The sequence below is a fragment of the Propithecus coquereli genome, unplaced genomic scaffold (genome assembly GCF_000956105.1).
Source record: "Propithecus coquereli isolate 6110/MARCELLA unplaced genomic scaffold, Pcoq_1.0 Scaffold10, whole genome shotgun sequence".
Lineage (NCBI taxonomy): Eukaryota > Metazoa > Chordata > Mammalia > Primates > Indriidae > Propithecus > Propithecus coquereli.
In genome coordinates, this window is record NW_012133858.1 from 3,248,201 (window position 1) to 3,260,136 (window position 11,936).

An 11,936-nucleotide genomic window follows, 5' to 3' on the forward strand; every position below is an offset into this window, starting at 1 on the left:
TAAATAAATAAATAAATGGTAGAGAACAGACAAACCTTCCTTACAAAAGAATTCCAAATAATTTATGTAGATACTTTCCCCTCTAGGAAGCGGAGCTTAATTCCACTTTCCTTGAGTGTGGGCTGGACTCAGTGACTCACTTCCAAAGAATAGGGTATGAAAAGGGGAAAACAGCAACTTCACAGTGGAAAAACCCAGCAGTTACCACCTCAACCAAGTGATCAAGGTTAACATCACTAGTGATCAATCATCATATTATAATATCATGTACACCCGATATAATGTGATGAAAAGGGTACTATACCTTTGTGGTGTTCTTCCCCAAAACCCATAACCCCAGTTTAATTATGAGAAAACACTGCGCAAACCCAAAGTCAGGAACATTCTAAAAAATACACGACCAATACTCTTTAAAATTGTCAAAGTAATGAAAAACAACAAAAGATTAAAAAACAGTCACAGATCAGAAGAGATAAGGATACATGCTGATTAGTATGTCTCAATTAGTACTCAATTCAGGAGTAGTATCCCGAATTGAATGCTTAAACAGAAAAAAAAGGGCATTAGTGGGAAAAAGTGGTGAAATGTGAATGAAGTCCACCTATAGTTTAGTTCATGGCATTGTACCTATGTTCTCAGTTTTGAAAAACTTACCATGATTATGTAACATGTTAGCATTAGAGGATGCTAGATGAAGAGTATACACTAACTCTCTTTACTAATCTTGGCAAGCTCTATGTAATTTTAAAGTTATTTCAAAATTAATTCACTTTTATAACCACTATATATGCTACATATTCAGATCAGTGTCAAGTCTCAGTCCATAAACTCCACGAAAGTAAGAACCACATTAATGATTTGATAGGAAAATCAAAATAGAACTGGACTATGCCAGATAGCACTAGTTTAAGTGATTATGCTTCATTTTATGTTTTGTGATAAAATGTTATTTGGCTTTTAAAACCCTCAGCAGGAAGAAATATAAAAGCTGTTGTACAAAATAAGTACTTAAACAAAATTAGTCTCTGCTACAATTTTTTTTACTCAGAGCAGTAATAGCGTTTAGGGTAGCCATGGTTCATAAGAAAGAAGTGGTGAGTCCACACGTTCTCACTAATAAGTGGGAGCTAAACAATGGGTACGCATAGTCATAAAGTGGTGTAAGGAACATTGGAAACTAAGAAGGGGGAGGGTGGAAGTGGGGTGAGGGGTAAAGCTTACCTATCAGGTACAACGTACACTATTCTGGTGACAGGCACACTAAAAGCCCTGACTTCAGCATTATACAATTCATCCATGAAACAAAAACCCTGTACTCCCTTAATATTTTGAAATAAAAATTATATCAAAAGAAAGAAAGAAAGAAGTGATGAGACACCACTGCTTTTACAACAGGTTTTCTTGGATAACCTAAGTAGCATACAGCATTTAGAAAAGACGTGTGAGGCCGGGCATGGTAGCTCATGCCCATAATCCTAGTACTTTGGGAGGCCAAAGTGAGAGGACTGCTTGAGGCCAGGAGTTCAAGACCAACCTGAGCAACACAGTGAGATACCATCTATACAAAAAATTTAAAAATTAGCTGTGGGCCAGGCATGGTGGCTCATGCCTGTAATAATCCTAGCACTCTGGGAGGCCGAGGCAGGAGGATCGCTTGAGCTCAGGAGTTTGAGACCAGCCTGAGCTAGAGTGAGACCCCGTCTCTACGAAAAAGAGAAAAAAAATTATCCAGGTGTGGTGGCGCACGCCTGTAGTCCCAGCTACTTGGGAGGCTGAGGCAGAAGGATTGCCTGAGCCCAGGAGTTTGAGGTTGCTGTGAGCTAGGCTGACGCCACAGCACTCTAGCCCAGGCAACACAGTGAGACTCTGTCTCAAAAAAAAAAAAGAAAAAAAAATTAACTGTGGCACACACCTATAGTCCCTGCTACTCTGGAGGCTGAGGTGGGAGGATCCCTGGAGGCCAGGAGTTATAGTGAGTTATAATGACACCATGCACTCTAGCCCCGGCAACAGAGAGAGACCCTGTCTCAAAAAAAATAAATAAATAAAAAGAAAAGATGTATGAGACAATAAAGGAAAAAGGGAATCACCTCATAGAAAGGCAACATAGGACCATGTATAGCTACATACATAACTTCATATATAACTACTGGAAGGGCAATGTGGGACCATGTATAAGTATATAGAACCCTATATAACTACTCATTCAAGCTATAACGCTCACAGGTATAGTCAGCTTGAAAAAAAAAATTCACAACTCACCAGTACACAGACTCCAAACTTTCCTTTCAACATTAAAGATCTTATTTTCTGTGGTAACTTTCAATCCATAAAATCAATACCATCACTATAGAGTTTTTTTTAGACACAGAGATCAGCACTAATCAAAGAAAATCACACTGGAATCTAACTTATCAAAAAGAATCACTTGGCCGGGCACGGTGGCTCACGCCTGTAATCCTAGCACTCTGGGAGGCCGAGGCGGGCGGATTGTTTGAGCTCAGGAGTTCGAAACCAGCCTGAGCAAGAGCGAGACTCTGTCTCTACTAAAAATAGAAAGAAATTAATCGGACAACTAAAAATATATAGAAAATATTAGCCGGGCATGGTGGCGCATGCCTGTAGTCCCAGTAACTCGGGAGGCTGAGGCAGAAGGATCGCCTGAGCCCAGGAGTGCGAGGTTGCTGTGAGCTAGGCTGACGCCATGGCACTCATTCTAGCCCGGGCAAAAGAGTGAGACTCTGTCTCAAAAAAAAAAAAAAAAAAAAAAGAATCACTTTATCTTCATATTTTTTGGAATACTTTGGCAACAAGTAAACAAAACAAAACCACCAACTGATGGAATTCTGAAAAGATGGTAGTGGCAGGGGCAGCGTATCTTTTGTATCTTCCTGAATTCCCACATAAAAATATACAAAGCAACTAGATAATAAAACAACCCATGGGCAAACAACCCATGGACAGCCTTTTCCAAAAAACTATTTAACAGTTTCCTACAAACTCCAAAATAAACATGGATATAGACAAACCACCAATAGCCACAAAATCTGGGTGTCGCTGCTGTCCGCGTGGGTGGAAGTAGAGGGAAGCCCTAAGAGTGCTTCCAACAGAACCACGAAGAGAATCAAGAGAACCACAAAAGAACCAGTGGGCACTCACTGGCAAATGTGTCAAGCCAATTAGAGAAAAGCTGTTGAAATAGAAAGGTATCTCTCCATTCCAGTAACAGGTGTGGGCAAGGGGTCTGCAAGGGCTGAGGCCCTATGAATTCTCAAAACTGAAGAGTTGGGCTCTCTTTCATGATAAGGTCCCCCATTGAGGAGAATCTGCTGAGTGAGAGACTAATCAAGTAAGCAACTAATGAAAGAGAAGGTGCAGGTAAAGAGTGGGTGGAGGTGGCAAAGAATGAGAGCCAGGACATCTCAGAAATCCAGCTGCCAAATATTTGAACAATATCAGCAAACAGCACAATAGGGAACTCTGTAAAGTTAAAAAAGCTATCTAAAGTCTTCTTCTAAAAGTTCAGCAACATTAAATTCACGTAAAAACGAGCAACTGAGAAGTATCACAATTTCCATACAAAGTTACTATAATAAAAAACAGGAGTGACCTCCCAGGAGCAGGGGACCACCAGGTGGCCTAAGGAGGGGTAAACTGGCCCAGGTGGAAATGGAGCAGGTCAAAATTCCCGTGCTGATCAGTAGTGGGATCACACCTGTGAATAGCCACTATACTCCAGCCTGGGCAACATAGTGAGACCCAGTCTCTTAAAAAAAAAAAAAAAAGAAAGAAAAGAAAGAAAGAAAACAAAAAGAAAGAAAAAAGAGGAAAAAGTGCACAATAATATTCCTACAGAAAATGGAAGCACATCACAGAGCCATGCTCAAAAAGCAGTTCAAAACTATAACCTACTAAATGTACTAAAGGAACTGAAAGACATTAAAAACGACATAAGACATGAAAAAAAAAAAAAGATCAGAAATAGAAAAGCCCAGAAATGAAATGGAAATTCAAGAAATGATTGAAAAAAATTTCAAATCATTTTGAAAACGAAGATGAAACTAGAAGGAACAGGAAAATAAATAAATATAACAAATCATACCTTTTTAAAAAAAAAAGCTGAAATGAAGGACAATTTTAAAACTCAAAAAGAAATTAACTAAAAACTAAACATAAACTACCTACCTTATGACCCAGCAATTCTACTCCTAAGCATTTATCCCAGAGAAATGAAAACTTAAGTTCATGCAAAAACCTGTACATGAGTGTTCGTAGCAGCTTTATTTGTAAATATACATATTTGGAAAAAATAACTATATTTGGAAAAAGCCTGGCTGCTCTTCAACAAGTGGTTAAACAAACTGTGGTACATACATACCATGGAATACTTCTCAGCAATAAAAAGGAACAAACTACTGATTTACCCAATTACTTATATGAATCTCCAAAATATTATGCTGAATGAAAAAAGCCAATGCCAAAGGTTACTAACATACCATATAATTCCATACTTACACAACATTTTTTAAATGACAAAACTTTAGAAATCAGTAGTTGCCAGTGGTTAGGGAGGGGTTGAGATGGGAGATGGCTATACAATAAGGTAACACAAGAGTTCCTTGTGTGTTCCTTATAACTGTTCAAAATTTTGACTGTGGTGGTAGATACAGGAAGCTACACAGGTGATAAAACAGTACAGAACTTAATACATACACACACATACAAATTAGTATAAGTAAAATTGGAGAATGTATCCATGTCGATATCCTGGCTGTGATATTATATACTAGTTTTGTAAACTGTTACCATTGGGGGAAACTAAATAAAGTGTACAAGGGATCTCTGTATTATTTCTTACAACTCTATGTGACTCTACAATTATCTTAATATTTTAAAAAAGAAAGAAAAGGAAATGAACTAAATGCAATGTGATATCCTAGACTGGATCCTAGAACAGAGAAAGGACATTAATGGAGGAACTGGTGAAATAATGAAAAAAGTCTAGAGTTTAGTTATTAGTAATGTACCAATGTTAATTACTTAATTTTGCATATTGCTAATGTAACATTGCTAACCTTAGGGAACACTGGGTGAGGGGTACACTCGAACTCTGTTTTAGCTTTGCAAATTTTCTATAGTAATCCAAAATTATTCCTAATAATTTATTTTTAAATGTTTAAGAAGAAATACAGGATTCAAATAGGATTCAAGAAAATGTGATAAATATTGAGGATAAGCAAAGAGGTTAATAGGATTCCCTGAAGAAGAAAAACAAAGCAAATGAACAGCACAAATGTTTAAAACTATAATCCAAGAACACTTATCTGAAATTAAAAAAAGATTTGAAACTACATACTGAAAGAGTCTGCCATGTACCTGAGAATATCACCTCAGAATGACCAACAAGATAGTCCAGTAAAATTACTAGACTTAAAAAAAAAAAGTCCTTTAGGATTTAGGCCAAAAGGTCCTATGACTAGTAAGGTTAAGATAAAGAAAATAAGACAATTGTTAGACTTTTCAACACCAAAGTTTTTGCCAGAACAAAAATATGAGATACAGATTTAAGATATTCAAGAAAAGAAAAAAGTGAGCCAAGGATTTTATTTCCAGCAAAAATGACCTTCAGATACAAAGAACACAGACAAAATGTTATGAAAAATCAAGAAAATTCATGAAACATTTTCCCTTAAGCCTTTCCTAAGGAATTTATTAGAGAGAAACTTGAGGCAAACCAAAATGACTGAAGAAAACATAATTAATAAGGACTTATGGTGAGCATTAAATATACAGTTACTAGTAGAACCAAGACTGAGTAAAGACTGGGAGGGAGACAGCATAGCATGTAACGATTATGAAACAACCATGAAAAAAAATCGAGGGGAATATGAACAGATACATGCAAAAGACAAAACTTGTTAAACTGTTCTCAACGACCAAAAGTGGTTGTGGTGGTGCTATTAGCATTGTTATTCCCAGACTGTTGTATGTGGAATGCGGAATTAAAGCAAATGAGTATTAATTATGGGTATACTAATTCTATCATCACATTTTCAGTATGAAAATATATAGGTGTAATACAGAAGAAATTAAGAACCCCAAAATACAAACTGATCTTTGAATTTGAATTGGAAGTATGAGTATAAACTTACAAGATACTTTATGTTAGTACATATATTTTCCCAGCTCTGTCCACTGAAAAGGCTTAAAAACAATGACGAACTGAGAAGCAGTGAGTATCTCCAGTACCTAGATCAGGGTCTTGAAATACCATTTCCCACTATTTTTTTTTTTTTTTTAAATAGGAGGGCTTCTTAGAGAAATGCCTGATTCCAGTTCTAAAGTAGGAAATGTACAAAATGAGCCTGAAACATCCTGTTATACAAGATAACAAGGAAGCTATCAAAGACTATGAGAGTCATATCAAAAGGACCCAGGAGCCAAACTGAGGAGGTTCCCATTGGCTAAAAGGACAATTTGAGTTTATACAAGATCAAATCTTTTGCATATCATTATTAGCCAAGAAGATTGTGATCAATCTTATTTAATGTAATTTCTGTTGTGAAAATGATTTTTTTTCTTTTCTGTTTATATAAAATTAAAATCCTAAATATTTTTTTCAAATTATATTAAAATAATTGCCCTCCTCTCTTCCCCATACCACTACCACACATGAATTTCTGATTGATCTTCTCTAGGAAGGTGTGTCTACTGAAAATCATTGCACATGAAGGACACATACACATGAACATAGGATAATAATGATAATAGTAATGACAACAATTATTGAGCAATATTTAATTTAAATACAAAGTATGTATACCAGACACTCTATATACACTTTATTCTTAAAATCTGCAAGGTCAGTGTTATCATCCCCATTTTATAGATGGGGAAAACTGATACTCAGAGAACTTCAAGACATTCCAATGTACCTCAGTTAATATATACAAATAAGATAAAAAGATCAAAAGAATAAGATAAAAAGCTCTTTAAGTGGAAAATAGGTTTCTCACATAATCATTTAAAAATACGTATATTTACAGCCGGGCGCGGTGGCTCATGCCTGTAATCCTAGCACTCCGGGAGGCCGAGGTGGGCGGATCGTTTGAGCTCAGGAGTTCAAGACCACCCTGAGCAAGAGTGAGACCCCGTCTCTACCAAAAATAGAAAGAAATTAATCGGACAGCTAAAAATATATAGAAAAAAATTAGCCAGGCATGGTGGCGCGTGCCTGTAGTCCCAGCTACTTGGGAGGCTGAGGCAGGAGGATAAGGATTACTTGAGCCCAGGAGTTTGAGGTTGCTGTGAGCTAGGATGACGCCACGGCACTCTAGCCCGGGCAACACAGTGAGACTCTGTCTCAAAAAAAATAAATAAATAAAATAAAAATATGTATATTTTAAGAAAGGAAAGACTAGTATTTAAATGAGATAAAAATCTGGGTGAGTGCCAGGGATGTATCATTTCAGACAAGGTAAGAGGAGTCTCTTATACACTGATTTAAAAATCTGAGAGGTGCACAGGAAAGTAGATGACATAGTGAAAGAGGCAGCAAACTGGGAGCCAGGGAACCGAGCTTTCACTCTGGCTCAACAAGAAGCTTTATCACATCAGGTAAGTCACGTTAAGTGTCAGTTTCCTCATCTTAAAATACTGACAAGGACTATTCTAACACTCATTATGCTCTAGCTGTTGACATTATAGGAATAATCTGGAAATATAAATGGAAGGGCATCTCACAAGCACAGTTAAGTGCTTTTGGTTAGCTCAAAGGTTGGAAACTTGAGGGCAAGAAAGCCGCTAAGTAGCCATGCTTAAGCTAAATGAAGAAAGATGGGTATCCCCCTCTATTACGCCCACTGTAGGAGAGCAAATGTTTACATAAAAATTAGTAAAAGGGAGAATATTCATGTTCATAGTAATAAATTCATGTAAGGAATGTGTGTGCTGGACAAAGGTCTGTTGTTTTATAAAGGACCAGAATCATGAATAAGCAACTAAGGAAAAGAACAAAATATAGATCTTTATGCCAAGGCTAGGACTCTAAAACACTCAGACAAATGAAACAATACTTCAAAGTCCACACTGGCCATACCTTCCACAAACCCTGCCACAGGACCTCGACACTTGTGTGTTGAAGAGGCACTTAGAATTAAACAAGAAGCCTGTTTTCTCAAAGTCTTCACGGTTATGAACAATTACTATTTTAAAAATATCTACCCGGTGGAGAGCATTATACTATATAGGAACTATAAAAATATAAAAAGAAATGTAAGGCATGTGCACCATTTGCTTTGGAATTTAAATCACATTTTTCCACAGAAACAACACAGGAGATGGTTAGACTTCCATTGAGGTGACTCCACAAACTTATTTCATGCATATTTAGTTAAGACTCAGTAGTTTTCCTTAATTCCCTAATTCTCAAAGCGATTCTTAATCAGGTTGAGGAGCTAATAGGAAAGTAGTGTGCTAGATAGCTGGGAAAAGCATACTCAATAGTAGGATATAATTTTACAATTAGAAAATGAAAAACTATTTTCCATGATACAAAACAGCTACTATTTTCATTAAACAAATCTAAAAGTCAATAGTAGGTATAACATACACAGCACTATCTGCCAAGCATTGCTCCAATTGCTTTACATATAACTTATTTATCCTTATTATTTAACTTATTTTATTCTTAAAACAACCCTAAGGGGGAGGCACTATCAATATCTCCAGTTTTAAGGTGAGTAAACTAAGGCATAAGGAAATTAAGTCATCTTCCCAATCACACAGCTCCGCAAAGCTTTTTGGCTGGTAGAGATACACAAAAGATATTCTATTTTCTGGATAATCTCATCACCCAACATTCTCACCCTTCTACAAATAGGGATGAAGGTAGAAAGGCACTATGTTAATAGTCATATAGGTGCTTTTTTTGAGCTATACATAGACTAAAATGAAATGATTCATAGTAATGTGGCCCCAAATATTTCCATGCTGTTTATACCACAGATAGGTTCACACAAAGGCCAAAGATACATATACACTAATGTTCACTACAGCAGCGTTTGGATGACTAATGATTGAAAACAATCTAAATATCCATCAATAGGGGACAGGCTAAATATATGTCTTACATTTCTTCTACAAGGAAATGCTGTGTAGTCATTTAAAAGTTTTATACTTACGGATATTGAGAATACCTAATATACAGTATTAAGTGACAAAAGAAAAGTGTAGAACAGCATCTGTATTAGGATTCCATTTGTGAAGGAGAAAGAGGTGGGTATATATTATATGTGTGCTTCATTATGATCAGAAACTTTCTTAAGGATAACCAAGAAATTATTTACAGTGCTTACTTCTGGGAAGTAGGAAATGGAGAAGAGGATCAATAGAGAAGAAAGCAATTTTTCTTTTTACATTATAACCTTCTGTACTGAAGCACATATAGCTTGTTTTAAAATAGCTTAATTAAAAATACAGTATTATAGAGCCTAATCTCATTTTACATATCCAAACAACAGACTGGTATGTAATGATCAGTGGTGAGATGTGTCCCAAATAATGTATTCCTAATAATAGTTAACCTAGAGAAGTTAGTGAATGATTTTATAAACAAGGGTAAAATCAACATCCCTTTAATTAATCCATTAATTCAAAGATAGGAAAAGAAAGGGGGCCTTTAAAACCCAAACAGAAGGTTAAAAAAAAGTATCTTCTAAAGATGATTATTTTTATGAAGGGCTGCATCCCAGAATAATGGAGTTCCCACAGTCTGGAGATCCCCAGAGATGCAAACAACTTTCTTAAAAAACAAGAAGGCACACAACTTACACAACTTGGTAAGAGAAGTAAAAAAAAAAAAAAAAAAACAAGGAAGAACCTTAATGTGATCTTCAAATCAGGTTAGGAGTGTCCTACAGTGTAGGCAAGATATTTTTTTAATGTCATTCTTTTAATTTATACTTTTGTACATTTTACTTTTTATACATATATATTTCCAGTGGTAGCCATGCATTATCCAGAGGTAAATATACAATATTTGGGGAGATTCATGCTCAAAAATGTTTTACTGATAGGATGTGCAATTAAAAATGTTTAGAAACTACTGATGTAGTCAAACAAATTTAATGTAGTGAAGAGGAAAGCATTAAGTGGTCATTCCATGGTCAAGGGATGAAAGTAAAAGTGAAGCAGTCAGTGCACAATGTCTACAATTTTTAGTATTCTTCAACTTTTTCCTGTATCTATTCCAAGACCAAAGCCTGCCATTTTTTAAACAGAGTATTTCCTGAATTTGACCCTTCATAATCATTCTAACCAACCAAATTTTATTAATTGATGCTTCTGGACAGGCCTCCAAGCCTTTCTGTAAGGAGTTCTCCACTGTCATCTTGCACAGAACTGCAAACAGGTCCTTTAAGTGCTCTGACAGCTTCCAACTATCTCCAAAAGTGAAAGTACTTATTATCCATTACTTTAAATATCTTTTCCCACTCTTAAACTGTCCTCTCCCCATAAACCAACTGGAGTTCTTTAAATAAGTAAGAAAAATATATTCCTCATTCCTCAAGGGACTCACCCTACCCTTCACACTCCTGTTATGCAGAATAAACATACTCTACACAATCAAGTCAAGTTCTTTTTCCTCCAGAATTCTCTTCAAGGTTTCCTTTCCTCTGACAGCCTGCCCACCTGTGATTCCTGGGATTTCAGTGTTGGTGGGATCGCGGGTATCATCCTTCTCTTCTCGTCTTTCCAGCAACCCATTAGCATTAGCAGGATTATTGAACAGGCCTCCGTTTGCATTAATATCTCCAATGTTTCTGTGATCTCCGCCCTCAAGACCTTTGATTTGTTTGGGTCCCGCCTCGCTCTTGGGACACTAAGTTTGTTTAGGGCCTGAGTGCAGGGGCCTGGCTGGTTCTCTCCGACGTCAGCTGCTGCGTACGGAAGCCGGCTTAAGCAGGCCGCTCAGGGAACAAGGCCGTGCGGACAGGACTGACCTGGGCGCTTTTCCCCATTGCTCTCAGAGGAGAAACGTCCTGAGCAGGGGACAGAGAGCGAGTATGTGATCCAAGGCAGCGCACAGACACCCCAAAGCACTCCGAAGGGGCCAAAGAAGCAAGTGGGTTACTAGAACTAGGCCTGGCAAGTAAAGGGAGGCGGGTGAACAACTGGATCCCGGACTGAATCCGGGAGAGGCGGGGCGGGGAGGGGACTCGAATGTGGCTGCTTTGGCAGCTCCCCCAGCCCCCGTAGCGGGGGTGACCGTTATTGGACTGGCGGAGAGGAGGAGTTGGGGAATGTCCCCCACTCACCTGGAAGCGGCTGCCACCGGAGGCTCCAGCTAACCTCCTCCCAATTGAAGCCACGTCAGCTCGGGAACCTTACGCGACACCTACCACCGCCGCGCCCCGCCGGGGACTCAACCACTCGCAGTTGGGACGGAAGATGGGATTGGGACATTAACCAATCAAGGCTATCGGCAGGACGTTACCAGGGAGACCAGGCACGCCTTGTTTATAACCAACCTGTCAACAATGATGAAAACCAATCAACGCCAGAAAATGCTCCGCTTCCTCAAAGAAACAGCCAATGGACTCTAAAGAGTGAATGAGGGGCAGGATCAGACAGGAGCAAGTGTCCCGGAAGAAGATCTGGGTAAGCACCGGAAATGCCGAGAGGGCGGGCGTTCTGGGAGAGGTCAGGTGTTTTCGGTGTGAGGTGCGTATGTTGGTTTCCTCCAATTCCTGTGCTTCGTTGCTTGCCACTGACCCAGAGTACGGCTTGGGCTTCTGCGGAGACTTGGGACTGCGGGCACCAGCTGCCGTTAGGATTGTCGAATGAGCTGTGAGAAGAGAGTGGGGATGTCGGCTTTGCTCTTAGAGTCGTAAAATATTAGAGGCGCTTATTGGTCGTGTAGTATAACCTTTTCG

The 11,936-nt window shown here is 38.2% G+C and overlaps 1 protein-coding gene across 2 annotated transcripts in view; it reads right to left on the reverse strand.

Annotated features, from left to right (window-relative positions):
- GOLGB1 (golgin B1) overlaps positions 1 to 11,537 on the reverse strand; it is an 87,661-nt gene extending 76,124 nt beyond the window's left edge. For both annotated transcript variants that reach the window (XM_012641331.1, XM_012641323.1), the window contains exon 1: positions 11,319 to 11,537. The gene's annotated coding sequence lies outside the window, so the exon portion shown is untranslated. The remainder of the gene's footprint in view (positions 1 to 11,318) is intronic.
- Between the last annotated feature and the right edge of the window lie 399 nt (positions 11,538 to 11,936).